Source organism: Piliocolobus tephrosceles, chromosome 18, assembly GCF_002776525.5.
Source record: "Piliocolobus tephrosceles isolate RC106 chromosome 18, ASM277652v3, whole genome shotgun sequence".
Classification (NCBI taxonomy): Eukaryota; Metazoa; Chordata; class Mammalia; order Primates; family Cercopithecidae; genus Piliocolobus; species Piliocolobus tephrosceles.
In genome coordinates, this window is record NC_045451.1 from 73,341,422 (window position 1) to 73,355,010 (window position 13,589).

Sequence of the window (13,589 nt, forward strand, 5' to 3'; positions counted from 1 at the left end):
TTGAAGCCAATTTCAGTTGATTTCCACCCAATTTTAGTAATGTTTACCTCAATATTGTTTACTCGTCTATCCCAATCCTAAGGTGCCATTCATTCCAAAAAACCCTTTGAGCCCCTCGTGTCAGGCACTGTTCTGTGTATTGGGGTCCGAGTTCTCCACCAACGGAGCAAAACAAAGTCTCCACTCTCCTGAGCTTCGATCTGGGCCCTTGGAAGGAGCGAATGGTCAGGATGAAGCCGATAAAGAATTGTGCTGCATTTTACAGAGAGCAAACATGCATCTAAGTACCTCGAACTCTTCCATTGCTATAGGGAGAGTGTGTGTGTCTGGAACGGTGTGCGAGGGAAGAGCTGAAGTGGAAAACAAATACAGGGAGGACTGAGTAGAAAACACGGGGACAGGCCAGGTGTGGTGGCTCACGCCTGTAATCCCAGCACTTTGGGAGGCTGAGGTGGGCAAATCACAAGGTCAGGAGATCGAGACCATCCAGGCTAACACGGTCAAACCCCGTCTCTATTAAAAATACAAAAAATTATCCAGGTGTGGTGGCGGGCACGTGTGATCCCAGCTACTCGGGAGGCTGAGGCAGGAGAATGGTGTGAATCCGGGAGGCGGAGCTTGCAGTGAGCTGAGGTCGCACCATTGCATTCCAGCCTGGGTGGCAGAGCGAGACACCACCTCAAAAAAAAAAAAAAAAAAAAAAAAAAGAAAAGAAAAGAAAACACAGGGACAGGTCCCTCCCATATTTTCTAGAAATAGAAATACAGAGCCGCAGTTTCTATTTATAAACAAAACAACAAGAAAGGGCAACATGAGATTGAGATTCATCACAAATGGTAGAAATTGAGATTATGATTTTAAAATTCAGCCTCAATTTAACGGGGTTAAGTTAGACACAGAGAAATTATGTGCCAATGAAATAGAAGACATTGTTTTGTGGTTTTGGAAAAACCTTTCTTCTTCATTGTCCATGGGGTGTTTAGATGGAAAAAGTCATTTCTTTTTCTACCTGAAGAGGGCAAGAGCAGTTTCTCCAACCCCAAAGCATGTGAGTTTTGCATTTGTGGACATTAAATATAAACTAGGTACATGCTTGTCAGATTAGGATAACCTGTGTGAAGCACTTATCGGCTTATTGCTCATTTAAAAAGTTTACTCAGGCAGCCAGGTTCAAAGTTCCCGTGCTACAAGCTTCTCAATTAGACCAGGATCTGGGCATTCCCAGCTGGAGCAGGCTCAGTGCCGGGCACAGGGCAGATGCTGGCTGGTTTGCTGGCTGAGCTGAAGAACTTCTGTCAGCGCTGCTGTAGGTAGGTGGCAGTATGGCATGCTGGTTCAGCTCCCAGCTTTCTATGCAGCTAGTTAGGGATGTAAAAACCATCTCTTTGTGGTCTGAGGACAAATTAGTAAATCCTTCTAGCCTCAACTTCCTCATGTGTAAAATGGAGAAGTAATAGCTCCCAGTTATTGTGAGGACTCAATCAGACAATCCATGTAAAGCGCTTAGCACGGAGCTCTCCATCAATGGTAGTTGTTATTACATCACCTGTGAGCACTGATCAAAGGCTAGCGGCAATTACCACCATAGCTGAGAGCTGAGGGCTTGAGGGAAGCTGAATTCCGCCAACATTTCACTAAGTAAAAAGTCACTGACAAATTAGACAAAATGTAGGTTTCAAAAGATTCATTTCTCTGATATTATGGAAATATGAGCTGGACAACCTTTTTGGGGGGTGTGGGGACACTTGAAAACGTTCACTCCTTTAATCAGCTGCATCTGTCTTCAACCCAGCCTGAAACCCATGCTTAGTGGAGTGTTTTGCTATGTCTGCAGGGGAGTTAATTTTGGTGACTATAATAAAATTGGGATAAAATGCCCATATGCTCTGGCTGTAACCAATCCCCCATCAAACATGGTAGGGTTGGCTGGGGGCAATCCGTGTACTTCTGAACAAAATGGCATCTTGTCTGCACTCAGGTGGAGGAGGTCAAGTCTCAAATGGTCTTCACAGATGTAGGTCCTTCAAGGAGAAAGGGTCACAGCGCGAAGATTCCATCTGACCTTCTGGGTAGGAGCCATTTCCTTTAAAGAGGGCGAGATACTAAGAGGGCGACCAGGTGAGGTCCGGAGGCGCCTCAAGCTCCGCAAGACTCCCCGAGCACTGACCCGTCCTACTAAGTGTCCTGCAGCCCGACTGCGCATCTCAAGGCGGCTGCCCGAGGTCCCGCGGCCCGTGGTGCACACGCAGTCCGCGAGGTAGTCTGTGCTCGAACGCGCCCTCAGCCTCCCGGGACCGCCCCCGGCCTGCGGGCGGCAAGCCGGCTCCTCCGGGCACCCCTGCCGCGGACTCCGCGCTCGACTTGGAGTTCCCCGTGCGGCCGGCGGTGGGCGCGCGCCACGCGGGCCCGAGCCCTGGGCGGGAGTGCAGCCCGGGGTCCCGCGGCCTCCGCGCCCGCGCACCTCCCCCACTGCCCACCCCCGGCCTCCGGGCCCGCCCCCAGCAGGGGTCGGCGTGGCTTGTGCGCCGGGGACCCGCGAGCCCCCGCCCGGCGGCCCGGGTCCCCGCGGCCTGGCCGTGCGCCGGGTCCCCGCCGCGGAGTGGGAAGGAGGAGGAGAGACTGGAGGAGTTGGAGACAGACACAGCCGCGGCGCGCAGTCACGGCTGGAGACAGACGGCGGCGGGAGGCGGGACACTCCCCCCTCCGGCGGCTGGAGGCGGGACACCTCCCCGGCGGCCGCCGCGCCGCGTCCCCTCTCTCCCCGCGCTGAGGCTGCGGACCGGGCCCGGCGGGACTAGCAGGCGAGTGCGTTGGCCCTGCCCGCTCCTCGCGCCGCCGCGGCCGGCCGGGGATCCCCTGCAAGCCGCGGAGGAGCCGCCGCCTCTGCCGCCGCCGCCGCCAGACAGGCTGCGGGTGCCTGGGAAAGTGGCAGCGGGGCGGGGAGCGCGGGGGAGGCCCGGGGGTGAGGTCCTCAGCTCTTAAAGAACCCCGGCGCGCCGCGCTCCCCGCCGGCCCGCCGCGCGCCCCCTGCCGCGCCCCGCGCCGCGCCCCTCCCCCTGGCCGGCAGGGCCGGTGGCCGCGGAGCCGCACTGCGGGCAGTCCCCGCCTCCGCTCCCGGGGGGCGGCCCAGGTGAGTGCGGACCCGAGGTGGCCGCCGTGGTCGCGGTTTCTGGCCCAAGTTCACCGCTGCGCTCCGGAGGGAGGGGTGGCCGAGGGGGGCGGGGGACTCGGGGACCGGACGCTTTGGGAACTGGACGTCCGCGAGCCTGCGCCGTCGGCGGGGGCCGGAGGGAGCAGCCGGGCGCGGAGCGCGCGAGGTCTGTGAGGCTGCGTCCGGGTGGGCTTGTCCGTGGGCACGGCGGGGGTCCGGCGCTGGCCCGCGGGCGGGGTTGCGCCGGTGGAGGGACCTCGCCGACCCCCACCCGGTTTTCTGTTTCCCGGCGCCCTGGGGCGCGGGTGTCCCGCGGTTGCAAGACTGAATTCTGCACCGCCTGGAGGCCAGGATGGGCGCGCGGGTGGCAGCCCCAAGTGTCTCGGAGCCCCTAGAGGCCTCGGCGAGCCGCGGCGGGCGGGGACTGGACGTCAGCGGGAAGCGGGAAGATCCTGCAGGACCTGGCCGGGGAGTTTGCGGGAAGGAGGGGGCGGGCCAAGCCCCGCAGCCCCTCAGTCCCGCATCCTGCACCGCGCGCTCCCCGCCCCCCGACCCCTCGGGCCCGCTTCACCCGGCGTCCCCCCGGGTCCCCCCGCGCGCGTTGACGTCGGTCGCGGGACCGCCCGGAGCTCCCGGCATTGGCTGGGAAGTCGATTGTCTCGGGCGGCTGCTGTTGCACTTAGGCTGGGTCTCAGAGCCCCGGAGGAAGCAGGCGTGTGTTGAATTTCTTTCTGCCCCTCACCGTGGAATAAACAGGAAGCGACGGGCACCCTGCCCGGCCCGGCACTTGCCTTTGTGAAGGGGTCTGCCCTGCGCAGCCTTTAGGAGGCTTCCTCCGGATCCCTGCCCGGTGCGCCGCCCGGGTGGGCCTGGGGGCGCGCCCTGTGAGTACACCGGTGGAAGACAGTGGGCTCGGCTTAGGTTAAATCGCTGTCGTGGCGGAGAGGGCATTTGCTTGTTTTTAAACTTTTTTTTTTAATTGGAAAAGGAGGGGGTTTCCCGATGAGGCAGAGGTTTTCAGGACGACAGGGACGCGTGGTGGGTGGGCGGCACCGGGAGAAGGCGCATCCGAGGGCACCGTGTTCTTGGGTCACCTATCTGGAGGGACACCTCGTCGCCAGTCGGGGCAGCTAGAAGCTCTTTAAAGCAAGCAGGGCTCCTTAGCTCTGCCCCGTCACTGGAATGATTGCTGTGTGCCCCTAGCCACAAGAACTAGCGTAATTTTTATTTTCCCCCCGAAATTTTTTAATTAGCTAGAATGGGATAATTTTGATTTACTTCTTTTCTTTTCCTCTGTGTCCTGGTCTGTTCCCTTCTCTTTTTCTCTTTTCTAATTACTTTGGCATCTTCTCATCCCTGGACCAGCGCTGTTTTCTAGATGTTAATTATCCTTGCAATACGTATTTATTGAGGGCCTACTATGTGTTAGGCATTGTGGGATGTGAGGTAAGAGTAGCCGTACAGAATGTGGGTTCTGAGCACTTGTATTAGTAAGTTATTTGCAGTAGAGGTGGATAGAGATGGTGAGCAGCATTGACTCTCAAAAATAGGGTCCTGTGGCTGGTATAGGGGTTGGTGCCTTCTCGAAGGGCTAGTGCTGGAAAGCTTCCCTTTAAAAACGGCCCTTTCTGCCGGTTTGGCTAGCCAAGAATGGCATTCTCCTCTCTGTATCTGCCCTGGAGCTTCAGGACTGAGTATTGAATGACAGAGAAGGTTTTGCAAAGTCTGCACAGGGAGACTGCCATTGCATCAAGTCATGTCTGAATTCTGTGTATGAGTATTGTCTTTGCTAGTCTTTAACTCGAGTGTATTGTCAGCTGTAACTCTGCCTTTGTACTCTGCACAGTTCTTCTGGAATACAGTCTTTGTGTTCAGTCAAGGATCGTAGTGTCAAATCTGAGTCATTACATAGACAAACGAGGACATCTGAGTATTACCCATGTATATTTATTGAATTATACTTGGTTTCCCATCAACCCTTGAAATGTTATTTGATGGACCTTTCTAAGCAGTGCTTTTTAAAACAGGGGGCTAACTTCCTTATGGTCTTTGAAAGCTTAATTCTTTTTAAGAGCTTCATTTTGCTATTGACATTAAACACACTGTTAGGAATTAGGGCTGGGAATGTAAATGCCAGTAAGGGATTTGCTGTAATGGAATTGTAGCTACCTTCCTCCCTTGTTTTAAAAGACCTCTCTAATTTCTTAACGTTCTGCTGTTACCCTTGGAAGGGCTTGCCATTGTTGGCCATGGTCCTGGTTCGTGTAGGTTTGTATTTACATTGGAGGAGACTCTTCCCGGCAGGTTTTTAGGGCTGCCTCTTGAATCCTCTCGTGGGCTTGGATTGCAAGACCACAGCCCTGCAGTGGAACACAGCCAGTGCCAGCTGCTTATTAAGGGATTTTGTGCCCATTTGTTGGCACATTATTTGAGACTCCTCCACCCCACCCCACTCCCACTGGAGTATATACATACATAGACAAATATTTATTTTCCCCCAACTGCTGACAGTGTTCTAAGAATAGTTTTCTTGCCTGGCACACGGAGAGCAAGGGCCCGTCTGCAGAGGTGTTTACAGTTTGGGACTGTGCTGTAGTCTTGGTTGACTTAGCAGCCTGGCAGATCAGCCTCACAGCTCCTGGGACGCTCTCTGTTTTGACTCTGGGCTGCCGCAGGGGTAACCTCCCTGTCCGATAGGGAAACACGGTCAGAGGAGAGTAACTTTTGCTCCTTGTGGGTAGTTTCTGGCAGGCAGTCCAGCAGAGACCCCTGAGCTGCTGACCTCTTTGCATGTAGCTAGCATAAAGTCTCCTTGTGGTGGTGTGTGGGAGGTGACTGCTCTACGTCATCACGTAAAACCAAAGCCACCTCAGGGCTCCGGGCAGGATTCTTGGAATTGTAGACTGCTCTGATCTTTCTGGTAGTCCTTGCCATGTTTCTTCTCATCTTTCTTTGGAATCTGGGCTTATCCAGTCTCTATGATGTGTCCTTTCTGTGTAAGAGTTAATAGAGAAGGAAAAATAAGTTATCACTCAAGAAGTGATAAAACAGTGTAAAAGAAGAGCATACTGTTTTAACCTGCAAAAATTTTTGGAAATATTTAACGGAATGTCTAGGGGCACATGGATATTAAATGTGAATAGCGGCAAAATTGCTATGTAGTCCAAAATTATTCTTTCCTTCCTTCCTTCCTCTCTGTCTCCTTCCGTATCTCCCTCTGTGTCTTCCTTTTTTTAGGTCTCAGAAAAAAATCTCCTGGAAGCCATTATTTTCTGATGTCAAAGAGACGTTCTGCCTACATGAACTGTGTTAGTCTAGAATTACATCTTGACCTATATTATGGGTGTGCATGGGAGGTGAATCTTAAGTTTCAAAATAGAAATGCAAAGGTTCTGCCTACTATTTGAAAATTTAGGCCACAAGACCTGCCACTTTTTAGGGAGATATTTTTTGGGGGGCATTGTTTGCTTCGTTGTTAGGCAAGGAAAGGACTGAAGCTAGTACCTGTACTATTAATCACTCTGAAAATACTGGGTTTGAATTTCCAGTTAATGTCGTTTTTTTTCCATCACAGGAGGAATTGAAAGTGATGTCTGTGCTGTCACATATCCGTGTGATTTAAGAATGGATTGCTTTTCTTTGAGTTCCCACTAAAAATGGTACTTTGGCCTTTTAAGCTGTTTTTGTGAAGACTTTTCTTTCCACCAAGCTTGTTTTCCAGATAGGTCTTGGAGATTACAAAGAACATAGATATAATTTCTCCCTTGATTGGCAGCTGCGAGCTTTCCCGGACAAAAATAATGCTGCACTGTGCCAAATGGTTGACTTTTCTAGAATAAAAACTCTAAAGGGTATGCAAAAAGTCCTCTGGTTAATATATTGGCATTCCCAGAACCCACTAACACTCCGGCAGCCTGCCAGACTCCACTTAACGAGGACACAGAATGCCTGGCTCAATCCCCATGAGCAGACGGGGGTGGGGTCTGGATGTCCACACCCTTTATTATTAATTTTTAATGACTGTACTTTTGTTTTGCAGATTTTCCTCTGTACCCCCTTCTCAACCGTCTCCTACAACGTCACTCCCCCTATCTATTTATTTACTCATTTACTTGGCATCGGAAAAATGTCGAGCGGTTCAGGGTTAAGAGTCCTGCTGAGGGATCATTTCTGTTTGCATGGGTTCTTTTGTTGTTGGCTTTTTTTCTTTTTCTTCCTTTTATTTTTGGAAGAGGAAGAGAGAAAAGGAACAGAAAAGATGACAACGTTTTTTTTTTTTTTTTGAAGGATGCTTTATTGTCTGCTGGAAAAAGAGAAGCATTTACGAAACTTTAAGTTTGTCAGACAGTTTATGTGACAGTGCAAGTTGGTGCTTGCCAAGCTCCAGACAGATTGTTAATGTTACATGACAGGGATAAATAAATTACCGCTGTCTGCAACACGCTTGCACTGCAAACGCACTCTGCAGCCGGCGGCCGGCTGGGCGCCGCTCATGGGCCTGGTGTGCAGGCAGCTGCACAGAGGGCCTCTGCCTGCCGCCTTGAATGCCTCGGTTCGGAAATGAAAAGGATGTGCCTTGCTTTTATTTTTGGCTCTACTGCAGGGCAGTAGAATCCGAGGAGCAACTCTGTGTCCTTTCTTCGGCTAGGCTGCTCCGCCTTCTCCCCTGCGCTGGCCCCACCTCTGGTCCACGCGCCTGTTCTTCCTCTGAGCGGGGAAAGCAGGCACCTAGCTTCTTCCCAGGAGACCTCAACTTTGTTCTTAGCTGCCCAGGGCCTAAAGTATCTCAAAGCCAAGTTTCAGGCTGTTTACAGTTGTGTTATTTCTGCAGGTGCAGACGCCGAGAACAAATTGTCTGCGATAGATAAGCCTGTACTGGCCTGGGAGGGCCTGGGTGGCACTCCTTGGGCATAATGTACTTTCATCTGGGCAATTTGGAAGCTCAGCTGGCAGAGTGACAGGTGTAATGAACTTAATGGTCTTGCCCTAGTTGTTTGCGGACACACGGCTCGTGTTACAAAGCCGCCTCATACCAGGGTCCTCTGCCAAATGATTTGCTCTTCTCTTTGTGGATGGGACTTGGGGACTGGATGACTGAGTGGTGTTAAGGTAGGGAAGGGGGTGGGTGTGAGTGACGTGTGTGTGCCCTCATCTGCTCTGTTCCTAGGAGGACCTAGAGAATCTCCCGAAGGTAGGCCTTGAGAGAAAGATCCTTCCCATGCACACTGGCTCGCCGTCCTCCACGCCAGGTGTCAGGAGGACACTTTGTGCAGATGTGCTTCGACTTCCTGCTTCTGGGGTTTGTAGAAGGGCAGGCTTTCTGCCACGTTGTGTGGCTTCCTGTGTGCTGCCGCCTGGCTGCTGGGATTCTCCAGAAGAGGGCTGGGCCGGCATTGCACAGCCAGGCATTGTTCTCAGAGTCCGTGGTCCCGGGGACCAGCAACCTGTGCACAGAGCTGCAAGGGAACTTCCGTTGGAAAGTCTCTCTGCTTCCGAAGGCAGACGCTGGAGAGGCTGTAGGAGGCCAGGCTGCTTTCCGAAGGGCTCCCTGACCTCTAATCAGGGCACGTGGGCAGATAATAATAACAGCAGCTCCAAGTGCTCCTGTAGCCTCTCCTGTGTGCCAGGCTCTGTTCTGAGGGCTGCCATGCACTGATGCACTAATCTAATCCTGACAGCGGCCCTGTGACGTGGGTCCTCCTGCCATCCCCATGTTACAGAGACGTCAAGACATTGCCCAGAGTCAGCCACCGTGTGAATAAAGGGTGGGGCAGCCTAGGCAGTATGGCTCCAGATTGTGGGATCTGCCTCTGGACCTAAATGAGGTGGGGCCTGGGTCAGGAATTCTTCATCTGGGGCCACTTGCTGGCAGGGTGTACCATTCTCCTCTTGTTCCCATACAGGTCCCACTGGGACTATCCAGCTGGCAAGTTCAGGGTTTCGTCCTTCTTGCCTCTCCGCTGTGGCCCTCCCTCTCCAACTCCCTCCCCTGTTTTTAACCCAAATCTCTGCTCTCTGCCTGTCTTGCCTGTGGCAAGAGCCTCAGTTTTGAGGACTGGACCGTGGCAGCTTTGTCTCTGCCCACCTTATCCCTTGAGTTCCTTGAGAGAAAGACAAAGCAACAATCAGTAGGCGTGTTGGTATTGGCAGATATTTCTTCTGCACTGGTCCTTATAAACCACTTCCCTCAGCCTCTCCGTGGCACCTTGGGATGTAGCCTGATGGAGTGTGACTGCCCGGTTCCTGGGAGCAGCTAACCGCCTGGGTCTGGGGGTGTGTGCTGGTAATGCCCCCGCCAGCTGTCTCTTCACTGGGGAGGATCCAGTTCATCCCAGGACAAAGAGCGCTATAGTTTCTTTCTTTATGTTTTTTTTTTTTTTTTTGAGACGGAATCTTACTCTCTTGCCCAGGCTAGAGTTCTGTGGCACATTCTTGGCTCACTGCAAGCTCTGCCTCCCGGGTTCATGCCATTCTCCTGCCTCAGCCTCCCGAATAGCTGGGATTACACGCGTGTGACACCACTCTTGACTAATTTTTTTGTATTTTTAGTAGAGACAGGGTTTGACCCTATTAGCCAGGATGGTGTCGATCTCCTGACCTCATGATCCGCCCCCCTCGGCCTCCCAAAGTGCTGGGATTACAAACGTGAGCCACCGCACGTGGCCTACAGTTTCTTTAAAAATGAAAAAAAGTTATCCCATCTTTAATAGTCTCCTTTTTTTTTTTTTTTTTTTCTTAGGTAGAGTCTCCCTTTATTACCCAGGCTGGAGTACAGTGGTGCAATCCATCTCAGCTCATTGCAACCTCTGCCTCCCACGTTCAAGCGATTCTTGTGCCTCCTAAATCGAGTAGCTGGGATTACAGGCATGCACCCCTACACCTAGCTATTTTTTGTATTTTAGTAGAGACGGGGTTTCGTCATGGTGGCCAGGCTGGTTTCACACTCATTACCTCAAGTGATCTGCTGGCCTCAGCCTCCCGAAGTGCTGGGATTATAGGTGTGAGCCACCGCGCCCGGCCAAGAGTCTGTTTTGCTCCATGGGGTATAGGTAAATGAATCATGCATGTTGACTTGTACATCCTGTGAAATGTTGTCTACCTTGGACAAGCTAAATCTTGGAGATTGTGGGACCTAAAGGGAGCACCCAAGAGATGCACGTATCATGAGTCTAGCAGGACAGCCAGCTCTTTGCAGACTGGTCCACAGTAACAGGCAGGAAGGCGTGTCCCTCACAGCTCTGGAGCCACCCCCAGCCGCTGGGATGGATGCTGAGCCCTGTGCGGATACTACCGAGCGTCCCACATGTTGCAGGGCATTTCTAAGCCTTTGTGGCGTTTGATCTGCAGGCTAGCCTGGCATGAGGCTGGTTAAGTTACGGTTGAGGAGGTGAAGACCTCCTGGTCCAGGCCCTGTCTTGTCCTGGTCCTGGTCCAGGCCCTGTCTGCTCTGTCCACAGCTCTGAGCAGCAGCACATTGTCAGGACCCAAGATGTGAGGCCTGTCTTGGGGTAGCTGCTCCTGGTGGTATCTGTGGGACAAATAACGTCGTCTTTTGCTGATTACATGTGTACTGAAGAGAATCAGGAAATAGGGAAAGAAGAAAAGAAAAATCCCTGAAATTATCTATGATCTCACTGCTAGAGATGATTAGTAGGTTAGTAGATTCCAGGTTTATTGATTAATTAGAAAGTAATTTATGTACTTTTTGAGAAGCTTAGCATTCTTTCATGAACATTTTTCATGTGATTTAAATATTCTCCAAAATCCCACTTCTGGACTGTCTATTCTGTGGTTATATTGTTATTATTATTATTTTTTTTTTCTGAGACTGAGTCTCGCTCTGTCGCCCAGGCTGGAGTGCACTGGCCAGATCTCAGCTCACTGCAAGCTCCGCCTCCCGGGTTCACGCCATTTTCCTGCCTCAGCCTCCCGAGGAGCTGGGACTACAGGCGCCGCCACCTCGCCCAGCTAATTTTTTGTATTTTTTTGGCAGAGACGGGGTTTCACCGTGTTAGCCAGGATGGTCTCGATCTCCTGACCTCGTGATCCACCCGTCTCGGCCCTCCCAAAGTGCTGGGATTACAGGCTTGAGCCACTGCGCCCGGCCTATTGTTATTTTTTTTAAAACCAGTTTTAGGACATCGAGGCTGTTACCAGTTTTCTGTTATAGATATGATTGCATTGAACATCTTTAAACATTTTTTTAAGAAATTTATTACATGACTCTATAATTTAAAAAAATGGAGATGGGGTCTTGCTCTGTTGTACAGGCTGGAGAGTGGTGTGATCTCGGCTCATTGCAACTGCTGTTTCCCAGGCTCGTGGCATCCTCTCCCCCTCAGCCTCCTAAGTAGCTGGGACTACAGATGCTGCCACGCTTGCTTTTTTTTTTTTTTTTTGGTAGAGACCGGGTTTCACCATGTTGCCCAGGCTGGTCTCAAACTCCTGGGCTGAAGCAATCTTCCCGCCTTGGCCTCCCAGGGTGCTAGGATTATAGGCATGAGCCACTGTGCTTGGCCTGAACCTTTTTTTTAAAAATTATTTGAGTAGATTCTTAAAAGGGAAATTAGGGGTTATAAGACTCTTAAGGGTCCTCCAAAAATATTGCCAGATGGGGCTTTCAGAATGGGAGAGGCAACTTACATTCCTGCAGACAAGGGTGACTGAACCCTTGTCAATGCTGAATATTATTTAAAAAACCTTTGCAAATTTGGCAGTAAACGATATGATGTTTAAATTTTCTTTCCTATCTTTTTATTTTGAAAATCTGACTTTGTATCATCTGGGTCATCGATGAAAAGAGTTTTGCTGTTTGCTAGAATTTTGTGAAGGCCAGACATCATACTGTCAGTGGATGATCTCAGTAGGTGGTAAGACCTTTGTGCTTTGTAAAATTCGAGTTCAGTAAAATAAAGTAGAAGCAAATTCTACTCAGGTAGGTTCAGGGCAGTAAACATTCTAATAACATGTCTTTTAAGCAAATTACAGGATATGATAGGCACGGACTGCTCTTGGTCTTCCCCCAGCCTCCTCATCCTCCCTCTTTAGGGGTAGCCTTGAACTCGCAGTGGAGAATGAGGCCAGGACAGGGTGGAGTCAGCACCTGGCTGTTGGGATAGCCCCACCATACCTTGTTCCGTCGCTTCTCTTCATGTGAAATGACCCCTGTTGGAACTCACGTTCTTTTCTAGTCTTGCCCCTAAGGACGCAGACAGAAGATTCATCATGGGTCCTCCATACTCCATGCTTGGGTCGTCTGCGGAGGACCTCCACTTCCTCTGCAAATGTGCTGAAGTTTTCTGCTTTCCTCCAAGACATCAGCCCTGCCAGAGCTGCAACAACTGTGAACAGTGCCTGACCTCCTAAGCTATTGCTCCTAAAGCTTGAGAGAGATGAAACATCACTTTACTAGGTGGTGATGAACTAATTAAAGACAGTCTTTCGTTGAGGGGTTGGAAATGGCTGGAATGGAGGGTGCTTACCGTGCTGGAGGGAGCAGCATGGCACCACTTTTTCTAGGCCTGGTCATGATCAGTGTGGTTTTGTTCACAGGCACCTGAACGTATCAGGTGGGGAGACCCCCATGTACTGTACAAGGCGCTCACCTGCTCTTGTGTGTGCTGGGGATGCACCTCCCCCGGCGTTGCCTGGTGGACAGTGAGTGGGCCCCACAGGACCTGGTGGGCACATGTATTATTAGTCCGTTTTCATGCTGCTATGAAGAAATACCTGAGACTGGGTAATTTGTAAAGAAAAGAGGTTTAATTGACTCACAGTTCCACATGGCTGGGGAGGCCTTGGGAAACTTACAGTCATGGCGGAAGCGGAAGCAAACATGTCCTGCTTCACTTGGCAGCAGGAGAGAGAAGTGCAGAGCGAAGGAAGGAGAAGCCCCTTATACAACCGTCAGATCTCGCAGGAACTCACTATCATGAGAACAGCACGGGGGATCCGCTCTCATGATCTGTTCCCTTCCCGTGAGGTCCCTCCCCCAGCACATGGGGATTACAGTTTGGATTACAATTCAAGGTGAGATTTGGGTGGGGACACAGAGCCCAAACATAGCACAGTTTGTGTTCTGTGCCAAAGCTTTCAAGGAGGTGCCTAGGTGTGTGAGCCTGGGCCCTGCAGGTGCAGGTGGTGGAAGCTCAGCTGGTGATGCCGTGTCCCATCTCCCTGGGCTGAGACTGCAGACTGGGTCCTTCTCAGCTCCGCCTGGCCTGTCATCAGCACCACACTCTGTCCCAGGTGCACACCTGCCCTCACCTGTGGCAGTGCCAAGACCTTGGAGATGGATTCCAAAAGGCTGGAGATGGGATGAGGCCTGCGGAGTGGAGATGCAGTGTGCTGAGGGCTGCTAATGGGGTGGCAGTCCTCCAGTGGTCTGGCCAGTGGGGTCCCTCAGTGTCTTTGGGGGAGCACGCTGCACGCCTCTGCT

General features: G+C 51.7%; 1 protein-coding gene across 2 annotated transcripts in view; it reads left to right on the forward strand.

The window, feature by feature from the left end:
* Window positions 1–3,010: 3,010 nt before the first annotated feature.
* Window positions 3,011–13,589, forward strand: part of LDLRAD4 (low density lipoprotein receptor class A domain containing 4) — a 435,431-nt gene continuing 424,852 nt past the window's right edge. The window contains exon 1 of one of the 2 annotated variants that reach the window (XM_023228382.2): window positions 3,011–3,130. The gene's annotated coding sequence lies outside the window, so the exon portion shown is untranslated. Of the gene's footprint in view, window positions 3,131–3,807; window positions 4,036–13,589 lie in introns of those variants that run through there. The other variant, XM_023228380.2, reaches the window with a different exon arrangement.